The sequence below is a fragment of the Tachyglossus aculeatus genome, chromosome 4 (genome assembly GCF_015852505.1).
Source record: "Tachyglossus aculeatus isolate mTacAcu1 chromosome 4, mTacAcu1.pri, whole genome shotgun sequence".
Taxonomy (NCBI): domain Eukaryota; kingdom Metazoa; phylum Chordata; class Mammalia; order Monotremata; family Tachyglossidae; genus Tachyglossus; species Tachyglossus aculeatus.
The window spans coordinates 115,363,971-115,383,888 of NC_052069.1; the positions used below are offsets into that span (position 1 = coordinate 115,363,971).

The window sequence follows — 19,918 nt, forward strand, 5'->3', positions numbered from 1 at the left end:
GTACAAATTGGCAACATATAGAGACAGTCCTTACCCATCTGTGGGCTCACAGTCTAAAAGGGGGAGACAGAGAACAAAACCAAATGGCAGCAAACCTTGTGACTCCCAGGCCCCTACCCGGTCCCCATGCAGCAGTCAAACGGCAGCAAACCTTGTGACTCCCAGGCCCCTACCCTGTCATCATCAATCGTATTTATTGAGCGCTTACTAAATGCAGAGCACTGTACTAAGCGCTTGGGAAGTACAAATTGGCAACATATAGAGGCAGTCCCTACCCAACAGTGGGCTCACAGTCTAAAAGGGGGAGACAGAGAACCAAACCAAATGGCAGCATACCTTGTGACTCCCAGGCCCCTACCCTGCCCCTACGCAGCAGATAAATGGCAGCAAACCTTGTGACTCACAGGCCCCTATCCTGTCCCCATGCAGCAGACAAATGGCAGCAAACCTTGTGACTCACAGGCCCCTACACTGTCATCATCAATCCTATTTATTGAGCGCTTACTATGTGCAGAACACTGTACTAAGCGCTTTTGAAATACAAATTGGCAACATATAGAGACAGTCCCTACCCAACAGTGGGCTCACAGTCTAAAACGGGGAGACAGAGAACAAAACCAAATGGCAGCAAACCTTGTGACTTCCAGGCCCCTAGCCTGCCCCTACGCAGCAGATAAATGGGAACAAACCTTGTGACTCCCAGGCCCCTACCCTGTCCCCATGCAGCAGACAAACGGCAGCAAACCTTGTGACTCCCAGGCCTCTACCCTGTCATCATCAATCCTATTTATTGAGTGCTTACTATGTGCAGAGCACTGTACTAAGCGCTTGGGAAATACAAATTGGCAACATATAGAGACAGTCCCTACCCATCAGTGGGCTCACAGTCTAAAAGGGGGAGACAGAGAACAGAACCAAATGGCATCAAACCTTGTGACTCCCAGGCCCCTACCCTGTCCCTACACAGCAGACAAATGGCAGCAAACTTTGTGACTCCCAGGCCCCTACCCTGTCATCATCAATCGTATTTATTGAGCGATTACTATGTGCAGAGCACTGTACTAAGGGCTTGGGGAGTACAAATTGCCAACATATAGAGAAAATCCCTACCCAACAGTGGGCTCACAGTCTAAAAGGGGGAGACAGAGAACAAAACCAAATGGCAGCAAACCTTGTGACTCCCAGGCCCCTACCCTGTCCCTACGTAGCAGTTAAATGGCAGCAAACCTTGTGACTCCCAGGCCCCTACCCTGTCCCCATGCAGCAGACAAATGGCAGCAAACCTTGTGACTCCCAGGCCCCTACCCTGTCATCATAAATCCTATTTATTGAGCGCTAACTATGTGCAGAGCACTGTACTAAGCGCTTGGGAAGTACAAATTGGCAACATATAGAGACAGTCCCTACCCAACAGTGGGCTCACAGTCTAAAAGGGGGAGACAGAGAACAAAACCAAATGGCAGCAAAACTTGTGACTCCCAGGCCCGTGCCCTGTCCCCATGCAGCAGACAAACTGCAGCAAACCTCGTGACTCCCAGGCCCCTACCCTGTCATCATCGATCGTATTTATTGAGCGCTAACTATGTGCAGAGCACTGCACTAAGCGCTTGGGAAGTACAAATTGGCAACATATAGAGACAGTCCCTACCCAACAGTGGGCTCACAGTCTAAAAGGGGGAGACAGAACAAAACCAAATGGCAGCAAACCTTGTGACTCCTAGGCCCCTACCCTGTCCCCATGCAGCAGATAAATGGCAGCAAACTTTGTGACTCCCAGGCCCCTACCCTGTCATTATCAATAGTATTTATTGAGCGCTTACTATGTGCAGAGCACTGTACTAAGCGCTTGGGAAGTACAAATTGGCAACATATAGAGACAGTCCCTACCCAACAGTGGGCTCACAGTCTAAAAGGGAGAGACAGAGAACAAAACCAAATGGCAGCAAACCTGGTGACTCCCAGGCCCCTACCCTGTCCCTACGCAGCAGACAAACGGCAGCAAACCTTGTGACTCCCAGGCCCCTACCCTGTCCCCATGCAGCAGACAAATGGCAGCAAACCTTGTGACTCCCAGGCCCCTACCCTGTCATCCTCAATTGTATTTATTGAGCGCCGACTATGTGCAGAGCACTGTACTAAGCGCTTGGGAAGTAGAAATTGGCAACATATAGAGACAGTCCCTACCCAACAGTGGGCTCACAGTCTAAAAGGGGGAGACAGAGAACAAAACCAAATGGCAGCAAACCTTGTGACTCCCAGGCCCGTGCCCTGTCCCTATGCAGCAGACAAACTGCAGCAAAACTCGTGACTCCCAGGCCCCTACCCTGTCATCATCGATCGTATTTATTGAGCGCTAACTTTGTGCAGAGCACTGTACTAAGCGCTTGGGAAGTACAAATTGGCAACAGATAGAGACAGTCCCTACCCAACAGTGGGCTCACAGTCTAAAAGGGGGAAACAGAGAATAAAACCAAATGACAGCAAACCTTGTGACTCCCAGGCCCCTACCCTGTCCCCATGCAGCAGATAAATGGCAGCAAAACTTGTGACTCCCAGGCCCCTACCCTGTCATCATCAATCGTCTTTATTGAGCGCTTACTATGTGCAGAGCACTGTACTAAGTGCTTGGGAAGTACAAATTGGCAACATATAGAGACAGTCCCTACCGAACAGTGGGTTCACAGTCTAAAAGGGGGAGACAGAGAAGCAAACCAAATGGCAGCAAACCTTGTGACTCCCAGGCCCCTACCCTGTCCCCATGCAGCAGACAAATGGCAGCAAACCTTGTGACCCCCAAGCCCCTACCCTGTCATCATCAATCCTATTTATTGAGCACTTACTATGTGCAAAGCACTGTACTAAGCGCTTGGGAAGTACAAATTGGCAACATATAGAGACAGTCCCTACCCAACAGTGGGCTCACAGTCTAAAAGGGGGAGACAGAGAACAAAACCAAATGGCAGCAAACCTTGTGACTCCCAGGCCCCTACCCTGTCCCCATGCAGCAGATAAATGGCAGCAAATCTTGTGACTCCCAGGCTCCTACCCTGTCATCATCAATCGTATTTATTGAGCGCTTACTATGTGCAAAGCACTGTACTAAGTGCTTGGGAAGTACAAATTGGGACCATATAGAGGCAGTCCCTACCCAACAGTGGGCTCACAGTCTAAAAGGGGGAGACAGAGAACAAAACCAAATGGCAGCAAACCTTGTGACACCCAGGCCCCGACCCTGTCCCCATGCAGCAGATAAATGGCAGCAAACCTTGTGACTCCCAGGCCCCTACCCTGTCATCATCAATCGTATTTATTGAGCGCTTACTATGTGCAGAGCACTGTACTAAGCGCTTGGGAAGTACAATTCTGCAACATATAGAGACAGTCCCTACCCAACAGTGGGCTCACAGTCTAAAAGGGGAAGACAGAGAACAAAACCAAATGGCAGCAAACCTTATTAATCCCAGGCCCCTACCCTGTCCCCATGCAGCAGACAAATGGCAGCAAACCTTGTGACTCCCAGGCCCGTACCCGGTCATCATCAATCGTATTTATTGAGCCCTTATTATGTGCAGAGCACCGTACTAAGGGCTTGGGAAGTACAAATTGGCAACATATAGAGACAGTCCCTACCCAACAGTGGGCTCGTGGTCTAAAAGGGGGAGACAGAGAACAAAACCAAATGGCAGCAAACCTTGTGACTCCCAGGCCCCTACCCTGTCCCCATGCAGCAGACAAATGGCAGCAAAGCTTGTGACTTCCAGGCCCCTACCCTGTCATCATCAATCGTATTTATTGAGCGCTTACTATGTGCAGAGCACTGTACTAAGCGCTTGGGAAGTACAAATTGGCAAAATATTGAGACAGTCCCTACCCAACAGTGGGCTCACAGTCTAACAGGGGGAGACAGAGAACAAAACCAAATGGCAGCAAACCTTGTGACTCCCAGGCCCCTACCCTATCCCTACGCAGCAGACAAAAGGCAGCAAACCTTGTGACTCCCAGGCCCCTACCCTGTCCCTACGCAGCAGACAAATGGCAGCAAACCTTGTGACTCCCAGGCCCCTACCCTGTCATCATCAATCGTATTTATTGAGCGGTTACTATGTGCAGAGCACTGTATTTAGCGCTTGGGAGGTACAAATTGGCAACATATAGCGACAGTCCCTACCCAACAGTGGGCTCACAGTCTAAAAGGGGGAGACAGAGAACAAAACCAAATGGCAGCACCCCTTGTGACTCCCAGGCCCCTAACCTGTCCCCATGCAGTCGACAAACGGCAGCAAACCTTGTGACTCCCACGCCCCTACCCTGTCCCCATGCAGCAGATAAATGGCAGCAAAACTTGTGACTCCCAGGTCCCTATCCTGTCATCATCAATCGTCTTTATTGAGCGCTTACTATGTGCAGAGCACTGTACTAAGCGCTTGGGAAGTACAAGTTGGCAACATATAGAGACAGTCCCTACCCAACAGTGGGCTCGCAGTCTAAAAGCGGGAGACAGAGAACCAAACCAAATGGCAACAAACCTTGTGACTCCCAGGCCCCTACCCTGTCCCCATGCAGCAAACAAACAGCAGCAAACCTTATGACTCCCAGGCCCCTACCCTGTCATCATCGATTATATTTATTGAGCGCTTACTATGTGCAGAGCACTATACTAAGTGCTTGGGAAGTACAAATTGGGACCATATAGAGACAGTCCCTACCCAACAGTGCGCTCACAGTCTAAAAGGGGGAGACAGAGAACCAAACCAAATGGCAGCAAACCTTGTGACTCCCAGGCCCCTATCCTGTCATCATCAATCGTATTTATTGAGTGCTTACTATGTGCAGAGCACTGTACTAAGTGCTTGGGAAGTGTAAATTGGGACCATATAGAGACAGTCCCTTCCCAACAGTGGGCTCACAGTCTAAAAGGGGGAGACAGAGAACAAAACCAAATGGCAGCAAACCTTGTGACTCCCAGGCCCCTACCCTGTCCCTACGCAGCAGACAAATGGCAGCAAACCTTGTGACTCCCAGGCCCCTACCCTGTCATCATCAATTGTATTTATTGAGCGCTTTCTACGTGCAGAGCACTGTACTAAGCGCTTGGGAAGTACAAATTGGCAACATATAGAGACAGTCCCTACCCAACAGTGGGCTCACAGTCTAAAAGGGGGAGACAGAGAACAAAACCAAATGGCAGCAAACCTTGTGACTCCCAGGCCCCGACCCTGTCCCCCTGCAGCAGATAAATGGCAGCAAACCTTGTGACTCCCAGGCCCCTGCCCTGTCCCCATGCAGCAGACAAACGACAGCAAACCTTGTGACTCCCAGGCCCCTACCCTGTCATCATCAATCCTATTTCTTGAGCGCTTACTATGTGCCGAGTACTGTACTAAGCGCTTGGGAAATACAATTTGGCAACAAATAGAGACAGTCCCTACCCAACAGTGAGCTCACAGTCTAAAAGGGGGAGACAGAGAACAAAACCAAACATACTAACAAAATAAAATAAATAGAATAGATATGTACAAGTAAAATAAATAAATAAATAAATACAGTAATAAATATGTACAAACATATATACATATATACAGGTGCTGTGGGGAAGGGAAGGAGGTAAGATGTGGGGATGGAGAGGGGGACGAGGGGGAGAGGAAGGAAGGGGCTCAGTGTGGGAAGGCCTCCTGGAGGAGGTGAGCTCTCAGCAGGGCCTTGAAGGGAAGAAGAGAGCTAGCTTGGATGATGGGCAGATGAAGGGCATTCCAGGCCCGGGGGATGACGTGGGCCGGGGGTCGATGTTGGGACAGGCGAGAACGAGGTACAGTGAGGAGATTAGCGGTGGAGGAGTGGAGGTTGCGGGCTGGGCTGTAGAAGGAGAGAAGGGAGGTGAGGTAGGAGGGGGCGAGGTGATGGACAGCCTTGAAGCCCAGGGTGAGGAGTTTCTGCCTGATGCGCAGATTGATTGGTAGCCACTGGAGATTTTTGAGGAGGGGAGTAATATGCCCAGAGCGTTTCTGGACAAAGACAATCCGGGCAGCAGCATGAAGTATGGATTGAAGTGGAGAGAGACACGAGGATGGGAGATCAGAGAGAAGGCTGATGCAGTAGTCCAGACGGGATAGGATGAGAGCTTGAATGAGCAGGGTAGCGGTATGGATGGAGAGGAAAGGGCGGATCTTGGCAATGTTGTGGAGCTGAGACTGGCAGGTTTTAGTGACTGCTTGGATGTAAGGGGTGAATGAGAGAGCGGAGTCGAGGATGACACCAAGGTTACGGGCTTGTGAGACGGGAAGGATGGTAGTGCCGTCAACAGAGACGGGAAAGTCAGAGAGAGGGCAAGGTTTGGGAGGGAAGACAAGGAGTTCAGTCTTCGACATGTTGAGCTTTAGGTGGCGGGCAGACATCCAGATGGAGATGTCCTGAAGGCAGGAGGAGATGTGAGCCTGGAGGGAGGGGGAGAGAGCAGGGGCAGAGATGTAGATCTGGGTGTCATCAGCGTAGAGATGATAGTGGAAGCCGTGGGAGCGAATGAGGTCACCAAGGGAGTGCGTGTAGATTGAGAACAGAAGGGGACCAAGTACTTAACCTTGGGGAGCCCCCACAGTAAGCGGATGGGAGGGGGACAAGGCTTATGATAAGGGCTCCAGGGAAAAAAGAGCCTTGAAGCTCTCCTTGACATGAACAAATATAGGAGACAAATTGCTCTGCCCCTTGTTGTCTGCTGACTCTGGACTCATCTGCGTCAGTAAGAGTTAATCAGTGGAGAAATCAGACAGTTTCACTAGCTAATCTACTAGCCCTATGGAAATCTCTCTCACTTTCTCTCTCTCTCTCTCTCTCTCTCTCTCTCTCTCTCTCTCTCTCTCTCTCTCTCTCTCTCTCTCTCTCTCTCTCTCCATGGAAACATCCGTAAGGAGCATCTTAAGTTGAACTCCTCCTAAACCCACCTCATGGGACTTCAGCCTCCTTTAAAAGGAGAAGAATGTCACAAGTACTCAGACCTATCTTCTTAGGCCTATATCTAAATGTTGTAGTCCATATCTGTCTCTATGTGTTGCCGACTTGTACTTCCCAAGCTCTTAGTACAGTGCTCTGCACACAGTAAGCGCTCAATAAATACGATTGATTGATTGATTGATTGATTCAGTAAAGGTAAATAGAGAAACAGCATGGCCTAGTGGATGGAGAACTGACATGGGAATCAGAAGGAACTGGATTCTAATCCCAGCTCTGCCACTTGTCTGCTGGGTGACCGTGGACAAGTCATTTAACTTCTCTGGGCCTCAGTTACCTCATCTGTCAAATGGGGATTAAGACTCTGAGCCCCGTGTGAGAGTTGGACTATGTCCAACGTGATTAGCTTGGATCTCCCCCAGAGCTTGGTACAGTGCCCAGCCCATAGTAAGCACTTAACAGATACCATTAAAAAATCCCCAAATCTAATTTCTAGGTTTATGTTCTGCTTAGAAATGGAAGCATTGAACCCAAGGCACGGGTTCTGTTATGATAAATAGTCCTAGAAAGAAGAAAACAAATAATCATTTGGATGAGGGGCCCTGAAACTTGTCAGTGTGAGGACTACTGCATTGTGGATCGAATTCCTTAGAGATGACTCGGGATAAGTGCTATCAAAGCTGTCTTTCAGCTCCCTCATATAGTCTAGACTGTGAGCCCACTGTTGGGTAGGGACCATCTCTATATGTCGCCAACTTCTACTTCCCAAGTGCTTAGTACAGTGCTCTGCACACAGTAAGTGCTCAATAAATACGATTGAATGAATAAATCTATCTTTTATCACCAAGACCTGCCAGTTTGTGCTTTTTGGTTCTTCCAAACTAAGCCCCTTCGTCCCTCCTTCACCCCCTCACCCTCAATTCTCCCACCTTTTCATTCATTCATTCAATAGTATTTATTCATTCATTCATTCAATCGTATTTATTGAGTGCTTACTGTGTGCAGAGCACTGTATTAAGCGCTTGGGAAGTACAAGTTGGCAACATATAGAGACGGTCCCTACCCAACAGTGAGCTCACAGTCTAGAAGGGGGAGACAGAGAACAAAACAAAACATATTAACAAACTAAAATAAATAGAGTAATAAATACGTACAAATATATATACAGATATACAGGTACATATATACACCTCTGGCCCACTGGTGAGGCACTTGCCCCCTGCCTGAAATGCCCTCCTGCCTCAACTTTACCAAACTACATCTCTTCTATCAGACTCTTTCTAAAAAGTCCCCTCCTCCAGAAGGCTTTCCCTGATTACCCTTCACTTTCCTGGTCATCTAGTTAACTACCTCAATTCTTATATGTGTATCTGTTTATTTGTTATGCCCAAAGCTCAATACTTAGCCGGTGTTTAATAAATACCATAATTATGAATGAACACCATGCATCTAATGTTTATATCTGTGATCTACATCTCCAGCCTTGATCTGTCTCCTTCTGCCAACTTGTACTTCCCAAGCGCTTAGTACAGTGCTCTGCACACAGTAAGCGCTCAATAAATATGACTGAATGAATGCCGTCGAGGTGTGTCCGACCCATAGCGCACCGTGGACACATCACTCCCTGCATGCCCCGCTCTCCATCTGCAATCGTTCTGGTAGTGGATCCATAGAGTTTTCTTGGTTAAAATAAGGAAGTGGTTTTCCATTGCCGCCTTCTACGCAGTAAAATCGAGTCTCCGCCCTCGACTCTCTCCCATGCTGCTGCTGCCCAGCATGGGTGAGTTTTGACTTGTAGCAGATTGCCTTCCACTCACTAGCCACTGCCCGAGCTAGGAAGGGAATGGTTAGGCCTCTGCTTGACTCTCCCTCCTGTAGCCGAGACTGGTAGAGGACTGGAAACTATCCAGGTGTGACACTGAGAGGAGTCTCCTTCTCCACAGTCTTGTATATCCTCCTGCTTTCAAGACATCTGTCTTTGAATGTCCCGCCTACACTTCAAACTTAACGTGCCTAAAACTAAACTCCACATCTTCCCATTCAAGGCTGTCTTCCCTTGACTTTCCCATCACTGTAGGCAGCACCACCATGTTCCCTGCTTTACAAGCTTGTAACCAAGATGTAATCCTTGAATCATTGCTCTGATAATAATGATGATGGCATTTATTAAGCGCTTACTATGTGCAAAGCACTGTTCTAAGTGCCTTGTCAGCTGTGTGACCTTGGGCAAGTCACTTAGCTTCTCTGTGCCTCAGTTACCTCAACTGTAAAATGGGGATTAAGACTGTGAGCCCCACGTGGGACAATCTGATTACCTTGTAACCTCCCCAGCGTTTAGAACAGTGCTTTGCACATAGTAAGTGCTTAACAAATGCCATAATTATTATTATTATTATTATTACAAGGTGATCAGGTTGTCCCATGTGGGGCTCACAGTCTTCATCCCCATTTTACAGATAAGGGAACTGAGGCCCAGAGAAGTGAAGTGAATTGCCCAAAGTCACACAGCTGACAAGTGGCGGGGCAGGGATTTGAACCCATGACCTCTGACTCCAAAGCCCGGGCGCTTTCCACTGAACCACGCTGCTTCTCCTAATCGAAGATTTCAACCTACATATTCAATCAGCCACCAAATCCTGTTGGTTCTACCTTCACAACACTGATAAAATCCACCCTTTCCTCTCCATCCAAACTGTAATCATGTTAATCCAAGCACTTATCCTATCCCGCCTCGACTACTGCATCAGACTCCTGGCTGATCTCCCTTCCTGTATCTTCCCACTCCAGTTCATACTGGACTCTGATGCCCAGATCATTTTTCTAAAAAGAAAACACCACTCAGTCCATGTCTCTCCACACTTCAAGAACCTCCAATTGGTCGCCCTCCACCTCCTAATCAAACAGAAACTCCTTACCATTGACTTCAAAGCACTCAATCACCTTGTTCCCTCCTACCCCAGCTCGCTGACTTTCTACTACAACCCAGTACATTCACTTCATTCCTCTAATAATAATAATGGCATTTATTAAGTGCTTACTATGTGCAAAGCACTGTTCTAAGCGCTCTAATACTAACCTACCCACTGTACCTCAAGCTGATTATATCTCACTGCCTATCCCTTGCTCACATCCCCTCCTGGGGCTAGAATTCCCACCCCCTTCATGTCCAACAATCACTCTCTTCACCTTCAAAGTCTTATTAAAATCATGTCTCCTCCAAAAGGCCTTCCCCACCTAAACCCTTATTTCCCCTACTCCCTCTCCCTTCTTAATCACCCTTGCACTTGGATTTGTACCCTTTATTAACCCAACCCTCATCCCCACAGCAGTTATATGCGTATCTGTAATTTTTTTGCCTGTCTGGCTCCCCCTTAGCTTCACTCAAGGTTTAGGTAAGAAGAGTGGAAGTGATAGGACAGTGAAAACTCCCTGAATTCCTTTACAGAACTGAACTTGTCTCCAGCTGAAATTTGGGCAGTTCCAGGCAGTGTTATAAAATCCAGCTCTGGCCACCATTTTGGGAATCCGTAAGAAGCCCGCATGAAACTTTTACTTGTCAATCAATCAATCAATTGTATGTATTGAGCGCTTACTGTGTGCAGAGCACTGTACTAAGCGCTTGGGAAGTACAAGTTGGCAACATATAGAGACGGTCCCTACCCAACAGTGGGCTCACAGTCTAGAAGAGTTCCATATAGGAAGGGCAGGGGACCCAAACTGCTACTGTCTCCTGGGCTGACAACCCTGCCAAGGGCCCTGTAGGGTTTTGGGTCATGTGGATTGAGGAACAGATTCATCTTCTGATAATAATAATTGTGGTATTTGTTAAGCACTGTTAAGCACATGGGGGTCTTAATCCCCATTTTACAGATGAGGTAAATGAAGCCCAGAGAAGTGAAGTGACTTGCCCAAGATCACACAGCAGACAAGTAGCAGAGCCAGGATTAGAACCCACTTCCTCTGACTCCAAAGCCCATGCTCTTTCTACTAAGCCACGCTGCTTCTGATTTGCTAGCCCTTTAACCGTTCTTCTTTTCTTCCTCCTCCTTCTCCTTCTCCACTCCCTTCTCTATACAGCTGACTAGGCTGAGAGGATCTACGATGCTAGAGAAAAGTATTAGACAAAGAAGGAACACCCATTTAGACTTTAGGAGCTAAAGGAGTAACTCTGATGGTTAGATTGTGTCTGGAAACATCAGTCAGTCAATCAATTAGTGGTATTTATTAAGTGCTGATGTGCAGAGCACTGTACTAAGCACTTGGGAGACTACAATACAACAGAGTTGTAGAAATGTTCCCAGTCCCCTAGGAGATGAATAACTGGTGTAGGCATTAGCAGTCAGTCAGTCAATCAGTGGTATTTATTGAGTACTGATGTGCAGAGCACTGTACTAAGCACTTGGGAGACTACAATACAACAGAGTTGTAGCAATGTTCCCAGTCCCCTAGGAGCTTACAGTCTAGAGGGGAGAAAGATGTTAAAATAAATGACGGATATGTACACAAGTGCTGTGGGGATGAGGGTGGGGTGAGTGTCAAAAAATAATCATAATAACAGTCATAACAAGAATAATCATGGTATCTGTTAACCGCTTACTATGTGTCAAACACTGTTCTAAGCACTGGGGAAGGTACAGGATAATCAGGATGGACGTAGTCCCGATCCCACATAAGGCTCACAGTCTAAGCAGGGAGGATAACAGGTATTGAACCCTCATTTTAAAGGTGAGGTAACTGAGGCACAGAGAAATTAAATGATTTGCCCAAGGTCACACAGCAAGAATGTGGCGGAACCAAGATCAGAACCCAGGTTCTCTGACTCCCAAGCCTGTTGTCTTTCCACAGGTTATTGTACGAATGGAGAGGGAGTCCCAGGACAGAAGCAGGATGGGGGCTAGGGGTTGGCAGTGAGATAATTGAGATGGAGGTACGGTGAGTAGGTTGGGTTGATAGTAAGCGCTTAATAAATGTCATCAAAAAAAAATCAGCAAGGTAAGATAGGAGGGGAGAGCTGATTGAATGCTTTGAAGTTGAGGAGAAGAAGGTTCTGTTTGATGTTGCTGTGGATGGGGAACCATCTAACCACTGGACAAACAACCAGTGGGTGTCCATCCACTGCAAAGTATTGAGGAGTGGAGAAGCATGGACTGAATGTATTTTTAGAAAAATGATCCAGGCAGCAGAATGAAGTAATGACTGAAGTGGGGAGGGACAGGATGCAAGGCAGTCAGAGGGGAGGCTGATGCAGCAATCAAGGTAGGATATAAGTGTTTGGCTCATTCATTCATTCAATCGTGTTTATTGAGCGCTTACTGTGTGCAGAGCACTGTACTAAGGCTCGACATAGTAGCAGTTTGGATGGAGAGGAGAGGGCAGATTTTAGAGATGTCATGAAGGTAGAACTATAGGATTTGGTGACAGATCGAATATGTGGGTGGAATGAAAGATGAGTGGAGGGCAATGCTAAGGTTTTGAGCGTGTGTGATAGGGAGGTTAGCAGTATTGTCTACATTGACGGGAAAGATGGGGAGGACGAGGTTTGAGTATGAAGATGAGGAGTTCTGTTTTGGACATGTTAAGTTTGAGGTGAGGGCGGGACATCCAAGTGGAGATGTCCTGAAGGCAAAAGAGAAAGAGAAACTGCGGAGGAGACAGGTCAGGCCTGGAGAGGTCAGAAGGGAAAGAGGAATGGAGGCTGAATTTGGGTCAATCAGTCAATCATATTTATTGAGTGCTTACTGTGTGCAGAGCACTGTACTAAGCACTTGGGAGAGTAGTAATAGTAATAATAATAATGGCATTTGTTAAGCACTTACTATGTGCAAAGCACTGTTCTAAGCACTGGGGTACATACAAGGTGATCAGGTTGTCCAATGTGGGGCTCACAGTCTTAATCCCCATTTTACAGATGAGAGAACTGAGGCCCAGAGAAGTTGAGTGACTTGCCCGAAGTCACACAGCTGACAAATGGCGGAGCCGGGATTTGAACCCATGACCTCTGACTCCAAAGCGCGTACTCTTTCCACTGAGCCATGCTGCTTCTCGTGCTTCTCTAGAGTACAATATAACAGACACATCCCTGCTCACAACGAGCTTACAGTCTAGAGGGGGGTCTTGGTCTGTACCCTTTTTAGGCATTCTCTCATTTTAGCCCTCTAATCCTTATTATTCCTCTCCTCGTTATTCATTCATAGCTGTAATATTACGATGACTCCAGCATGGTGCTGGCAAGATTTAAGTCATTTAGTTCTGCAAACCATTTAGTGCCCCCCGAGTGGAGGGCAGGGAAGAGGGGACCATCAGCAAGGAAGGGCTAAAATATGATTTGTCTGTGCTCCCGTTTTGGAACGGGCTCCCGGAGAATTAAGGCAGATTTCCTTCCACTCGCTAGCCACTGCCCAAGCTAGGAATGGAGTGGATATGCCTCTGCTTGACTCTCCCTCCCGTCATTGAGACTGGTAGAGTCCTGGAAACTCTCCAGGTGTGACTCTGAGGGGGGCTTAGGTGTCCTCTAGGTGCCCAGAAAAGCTAATAAGCAGGAAGGCCTTTTAGATCTGAACATGTGGCAGCTGGGAATGGAGTATCTTGAGTCACCCCTAACTTTCAAAGCCTTATTGACAGCACATCTCTTTCCAGAGGTCTTCCCCAACTAAACTCTCATTTCCTCTTCTCCCTCTCCCTTTTGTGTCACCGTTGCACTTGGATTTCACCATTTATCCCCTCCTCCCCTTAGCCCCCCATCGCTTACGTCCATATCCATACTTCCTATATTTCTATTAATGTCTGTCTCCCCCTCTACACCGTAAGCTCACTGTGGGTAGGAAACGAGTCACTGAATGAAGTAGGGCCAGAGGTACTGGGGTTGTGAGCCACTTCTTTCTCAATAGATAGAGGGTTGTTGGATTTTTCTGATTCTCTCTTCTCTCTCTTCACCCCAGACGAGTTTGGATGTATCAATCAATCAATCGTATTTATTGAGAGCTCACTGTGTGCAGAGCACTGTACTAAGCATTTGGGAAGTACAAGTTGGCAACATATAGAGACAGTCCCTACCCAACCGTGGGCTCACAGTCTAGAATTTAATTGTATACAATTTAAGCTCACTATGTGTCTACCAACTCGTGTTGTATTCTCCCAAGCATTTAGTACAGTTCTCTGCTTATGGTAAGCGCTCAGTAAATACCGTTGATTGATTGATCGATCGACATAGTCATTATTTAGAACTCATCCTTTCACTCTGAGGTCACTATGTCCTGTACCATTAACTCCGGAAGCTTTATGACCCTTCCACGTAAGGAAGTTAAGATTTTTTCCCTTCTAGGAAAATGGAGAAATTGAAACAGATAATAGGGAAGTGTTACCAAAGGACAATGCCTGCGTCTTGTAGAACTCCACTTCAGTACCGTATTTTGCATCCAAATCTGACCTGAACCCCCAAACTAGTCGTCCAAATCTGACTCGTACCCATGAAGAAGGTCTGCTTATCCCCTGGACCCACATTTGTGAATCGTCCACCGTGAATCGAGACGTACGTAGCTGCTATGTTGAACATTAAATATTTACATATATTTTTACTACACAATAATATCTGAGAGAGTCAAAGGGCCAGTCAGAAGAAATTTCCTATACAGAGAATTCAGAAATGTCAAACAACAGAAAATGATTTTGGTACTCTAAAATCGGCTTAGGTTGAGTCATAGCAACAGGCTTGATAATCCTCCTCCTGGGGGTGATGAGAGCATCTTAAAAGCACTAAAAGACATGTTCATTCATTCATTCAATCGTATTTATTGAGCGCTTACTGTGGGCAGAGCACTGTACCAGGAGCTTGGAAAATGCAATTCGGCAACAGAGAGAGACAATCCCCACCCAACATTGGGCTCACAGTCTAGAAGGGGGAGATGGACAACAAAACAAAACAAATAGACAGGCATTGTGCTCTGCACACAGTAAGCGCTCAATAAATATGATTGATTGATTGATTTGTTCCTGTGTCAATGAGGGGCCTTGAAGCAGAACTAGAACTGATTTCTGTACCTTCCTTCATCACACTCATGGATGTTTTTTATACATTTGACCTATAGCAGGATAGAAATCCTAATTTTTTAAAGGTATTTCTTAAGCACTTACTATGTTCTAGCACTGTATTAAGGTCTGGGGTAGATGCAAGATAACTGGGTTTTGGGGGTTTTTAGTTTGTTTCTTTGGTTTTTTTTTTATAGTATTTGTTAACTGCTTCCTAGGTACAAAGTTCTAGAGTAGATATGAGCTAATCAGTTTGGACACAGTCCTTGTCCCACATGGGGCACGCATTCTTAATCCCCATTTTACAGATGAGGTAACTGAGGCACAGAGAATGTGTGAATGATGGCATTTGTTAAGCGCCTACTGTGTGTCAAGTGCTGTTCTATATGCTGGGGTAGATACTAGCCAGTCAGTTTGGACGCAGTCCTGGTCCCATGTGGGGTTCACAGTCTTAATCCCCACTTTACAGATGAAGCCCAGAGAAGTGAAGCGTCTTGCCCAAGGTCACACAGCAGACACGTGGCAGAGCTGGGATTAGAACTCAGGTCCTGTGCTCTTTCCACAAATCTATGCTGCTTCTTTCCCAATCCAAACGGTAATTTTGCCGTGGTCACATAAATTGCACGTATTCCGGTCTCTATTATGGAGTGAGGTGACCTGGCCCGGCTGCTGAGGGCTAAATCTCTGCCTTTCCAATTGCTACTATCTCTCAAAAAAGAGATAGAATCAGGAGCACTTCCCATCCCTCAATATGTTGGAATTTCAAGTCCCCGATTAAGTCTTAACTTCTCCTATTCACCCTCCCTTCTGCACTTAGTACAGTGCTCTGCACACAGTAAGCGCTCAATAAATACGATCAAATGAACCTATACTTTCAGGTCTGAACCCCTCAAGCACTTTGCAATTCACCCCAGTCCCGGTCCCACAGCGCCTATTTACATCGACTCCCTTATAGTCCCAAGCACTTAGTACAGTGTTCTGTGCATATTAAGCGCTCAATAAATACGATCGATGGATTGAAATCCATCCGTAATGTATTTAAATGCCTGGTCTCCCCCTCTAGACTGTAAGCTCAGTTTGGGCTGGGAAAGTGTCTACTGACTCTGTTGAGTTGTACTCTCCCTAGCTCTTAGTACAGTGGTCTGCACACAGTAAGCACTCAATCAATGCCAACAATTAATTGATTGAAGTCCATCTGGATTGTATTTGAATACCCGTCTCTCCCTCTAGATTGTAAGTTCACTGTAGGCAGGGAACGTGTCTACCAACTCTGTTGTATAAATACAATCGATCGATCGATTAATATCCAGCTGTACCGCCTGTCTCTCCCTCTAGACTGTAAACTCACTGTGGGCAGGGATCATTGTAGCATACTCTCCCAAGCACTTAGTACAGTGCCCCACAGACAGGAAGTGCTTAATGAATTCAATTGATTATGGGCTGTTGACAGTGATTTGTCTCGGTCATCTCAAGGTCCACTAGCAGGGAGGCATTTTTGACAGAGTGTGAAAGATCTGGGATCTCAAGATAATGGATGGTTTGAGTTGGACTGTTGCTCAAATAATAGCAGGCAGCATAGTAGAACTTTGGTTTCTACCTTTTTTGGTTTCTACCTTATGCACTCGGGTCTGTGATCTTTGGACTTTTGATATTTGCGCCATCCCCAATCCCACAGCACTTACGTACATATCTTTAATTTATTATAAATTATTTATTCGTATTAATGTCTGTCTCCCCCTCTAAACTGTAAGATCGCTGTGGGCAGGGAACATTTCTGCTAATTCTGTCGCCTTGTACTCTCCTAAGCACTTAGAATGGCACTCTGTATATAGTAAGTGCTCAATAAATGCTGTTGATTGATTTTTAGGGAGGGTCACTTGAAATTACAAAAATAAAGCAAAACTTCATTTCCCCCCTTACAGATTTTTTGAATTTTCCTGGGCTACTGTCCTGGTTTGAGTTTCACAGGAAAAAGAAGGGAGAGAGAAGGAAGAGAAGCAGCATGCCTAGTGGATAGAGCATGGGCCTAAGAGTCAGAAGTCCTGGATTCTAATCCCGGCTCCACCACTTCTCTGCTGCGTAACCTCGGAGAAGTCAGTTCACTTCTCTGTGCTTCCTTTCCTTCATTTGTAAAATAGGGGTTAAGACTGTGAGTCCCATGGTGGGACGTGGATTGCGTCTAGCGTGATTGGCTTGTATCTACCCCAGCGCTTAGTACACTGCCTGGCACACAGTAAGCAATTAACACATACCACAAAAAAATAATTGGGGGTGAGGTGGGGGAAAGGGAGAAGGGGACTGAGAGAAAAGGGAGAAAGAGAAAAGCTATTTTGAAGAGCCTCCTTAAAGGCAGCAAAACTGTACACTCCTTTGTGAGCAGTTGATTATCGTAGAAACGTGTTTTCTTTGGAGGTCCCCCTTAGAGGGAGCGAAAGGAAAGGCTGAGCTAAAGTTGTTTCAGGTTGGAGCATGTTGTTAGCCACCCCGTGGCCCCATTTCCGGGAGGATTTACCAAGCAGCAAGTACACCACTACATCCCTCTATGCAGGACCAATCTCTCTGAGGCTACATCCCACTTTCAGGAGGGCTGTTCTACGTTGGAGCAGCTTGGAGTGGTAAGACCGAGGCAAAATGATTGCCCGTAGCCACGTCTGGGTAGGGAAGGCCGGGAGAGTCCGGGAGGAGGGAGAAGGGAAGAGGAGGGCGAGGGAGGTGGGAAGGTGAGTAATGGTGTTTGCGTTTTCTGTGACAGCCTCCTTTTTCCTGACTCTCAGCTCGTTCCAAAATTCTCCCTCTTTCTTTCAGCCCCTAGAAAAGGAGGTGAGGTCTTGTCTCCTGCTATTTCAGGAGAAACCTAGAAGCCTGCTGTTCTTTGGGAGGGTTCTTTGGGGAGGGGGTTCCTTGTCTCTGGTGAACCATTTTCTCCTCTTGGTGATTGTCCAAGAGGGCCTCCCGGCATTCTTCTTCCCTTGATGGCTTCAGGTGAAGTGGCCTCTTAGTAGTAATCTTTGTAACAATAATAATTGGTGTATTTATTAAGCGTTCACTATGTGCCAGGCACTCTACTAAGCTCTGGGGTGGATACAAGCAAATTGGGTCAGACGCAGTCCCTGCCTCACATGGGACTCATAGCCTTAATCCCCACTTTACAGATTAGGGAACTGAGGCACAGAGAAAAGAATGACTTTCCCAAGGCCACACAGTAGACAAGTGGCGGAGCTGGGATTAGAACCCATGACCTCCTGAATCCCAGGCCTTTAGTACGTCACACTCGGTGGGCGCTTAATAAATACCTTTTTGACTAAACAATACCCTCGTCTCATCCTAGGGGCTCTCCAGACCTGCTGCAAGGTAGGAGGCGGGGAGGGGCAGAAGATGGGGAGGAGCAGGAGGAGTGCCTGGAGACCTATGGATTGCAGGGGAAGTGGAGAAACCCAAGTTTGTTTTGGCATAGAGTCGGAGATCATATCAATTCGCATTAAGCTATCACCTGAGGAAACAAAGCCCAGGAAAGGGAGAAGCCTCTTGGGTTTGGAGCCTTGGTTTGTCCCTTTTCTTACTACATGGAGGTCACGTAAAGGAGAAGTAAGGCCTATTTGGGACCAGAGACCCTCAGGCCGGTTAGAGTCCATGTGCAGCCTGCTTCCTGCAAATTCCAATTCTGCTTGCTATGTGTCCCAGGTGCTCTAAACTCCAGTTAAGAAAAGGATCCTAAAATTGCTACAGGGCTTGTTTGCCACACTCCTCTTTCCCATGACAGCTGTCACGTCCAGGCAAAGAAGTTGGCCTTTTTTTTTTTTTTAACATCATATCCCAGTCTACTGTACGTGCCTTATCCCGGCAGCTTGTTGACCACGTAAATCTTACCCTCTCTGAGTCATTCTGAAGCCTCTGGGGTCAGGAACCGGGACAGGGAAAACATGCAGTGTGGAGCTATGTTGGGAACAGGGGAGCTATGGGGATGGCTGCTTAAAAGCGTTATGGGAAGGCCTAGGCAGGCACAAGTGGAGAAGAAATGAGGAAAGGAGTCGGGGAAGGATGGGGCAGGAGTGGAAATCAGCATGGCCTAGAGGCAAGACCACAGGCTTGGGGGTCAGAGGAAGTGGGTTCTAATTCCAGCTCCACGACTAGTCTGCTGTGTGACCTTGGGCAAGTCACTTAACTTCTCTGGGCCTCAGTTACCTATCTGTAAAATGAGGCTTAAGACTCAGAGCCCCATGGGGGACAGGAGCTGTGTCCAACCTGATTACCTTGTATCTACTCCAGTGCTAAGAACAGTGCCTTGCACATAGTAAGTGCTTAACAAATACCATTATTATTGTTATTATTATTAAGAAAAGAGTCCAAAGTAGTAACAGTATTTATTAAGCCCTTACTGTGTGCAGAACACTGTACTAGGCTCTAGGAAAGGATGCATAGAAATTAGACACGGTCCCTGTCCCTTGAGGGGCTCCCAATTAAAAAGTACTTCATCCAGTAGTAAAAGCTGCTATGTTATTAGCGAACTCCCCTAGGCCCCAGCTAGGGAAAGTTTGAAATGAAGACAGATTCAGAAAAAGGGGAAAGTGGTAACAGCTAAGCAAGAAAGAGGGAAACAGAAACTGGCATTGTCCTCACCCTGGGAAGCAACTGTGGGGGTTAGTTTAGTGGAAAGAGCACAGGCCTGGGAATCAGAAGTCTTGGGTTCTAATGCCGGAACCCCTACTTGCCTGCTCTGTGACCTTGGGCAAGTCACATAACTTCTCTGTGCCTCAATTTCCTCATCTGTAAAATGGGGATTAAATCCTACTCCCTCCTACTTAAGGAGGGGGACTGTGTCCGATCTGATTGTCTTGTTTCTCCCCCAGCACTTTGTACAGTGCTTGGCACATAGCAAATGCTTAACAAATAATACCAGGCCCCAATAATACCATAGTCATGATTATTATTATTGCCCACAGTTTCCCAGAGC

The 19,918-nt window shown here is 47.0% G+C and overlaps 1 protein-coding gene and 2 non-coding genes across 3 annotated transcripts in view; 1 reads left to right on the top strand and 2 right to left on the bottom strand.

The window, feature by feature from the left end:
• Positions 1-8,732: 8,732 nt before the first annotated feature.
• Positions 8,733-8,870, bottom strand: LOC119927523. Its single transcript, XR_005450518.1, has one exon. It is a non-coding gene; the product is annotated as a small nucleolar RNA SNORA7 (small nucleolar RNA).
• Positions 8,871-13,303: 4,433 nt separating this feature from the next.
• On the bottom strand, positions 13,304-13,441 carry LOC119927543. The gene has a single exon (XR_005450537.1). It is a non-coding gene; the product is annotated as a small nucleolar RNA SNORA7 (small nucleolar RNA).
• Positions 13,442-17,501: 4,060 nt separating this feature from the next.
• PTGES (prostaglandin E synthase) overlaps positions 17,502-19,918 on the top strand; it is a 52,758-nt gene continuing 50,341 nt past the window's right edge. Inside the window, exon 1 of the mRNA XM_038745760.1 lies at positions 17,502-17,582. The gene's annotated coding sequence lies outside the window, so the exon portion shown is untranslated. The remainder of the gene's footprint in view (positions 17,583-19,918) is intronic.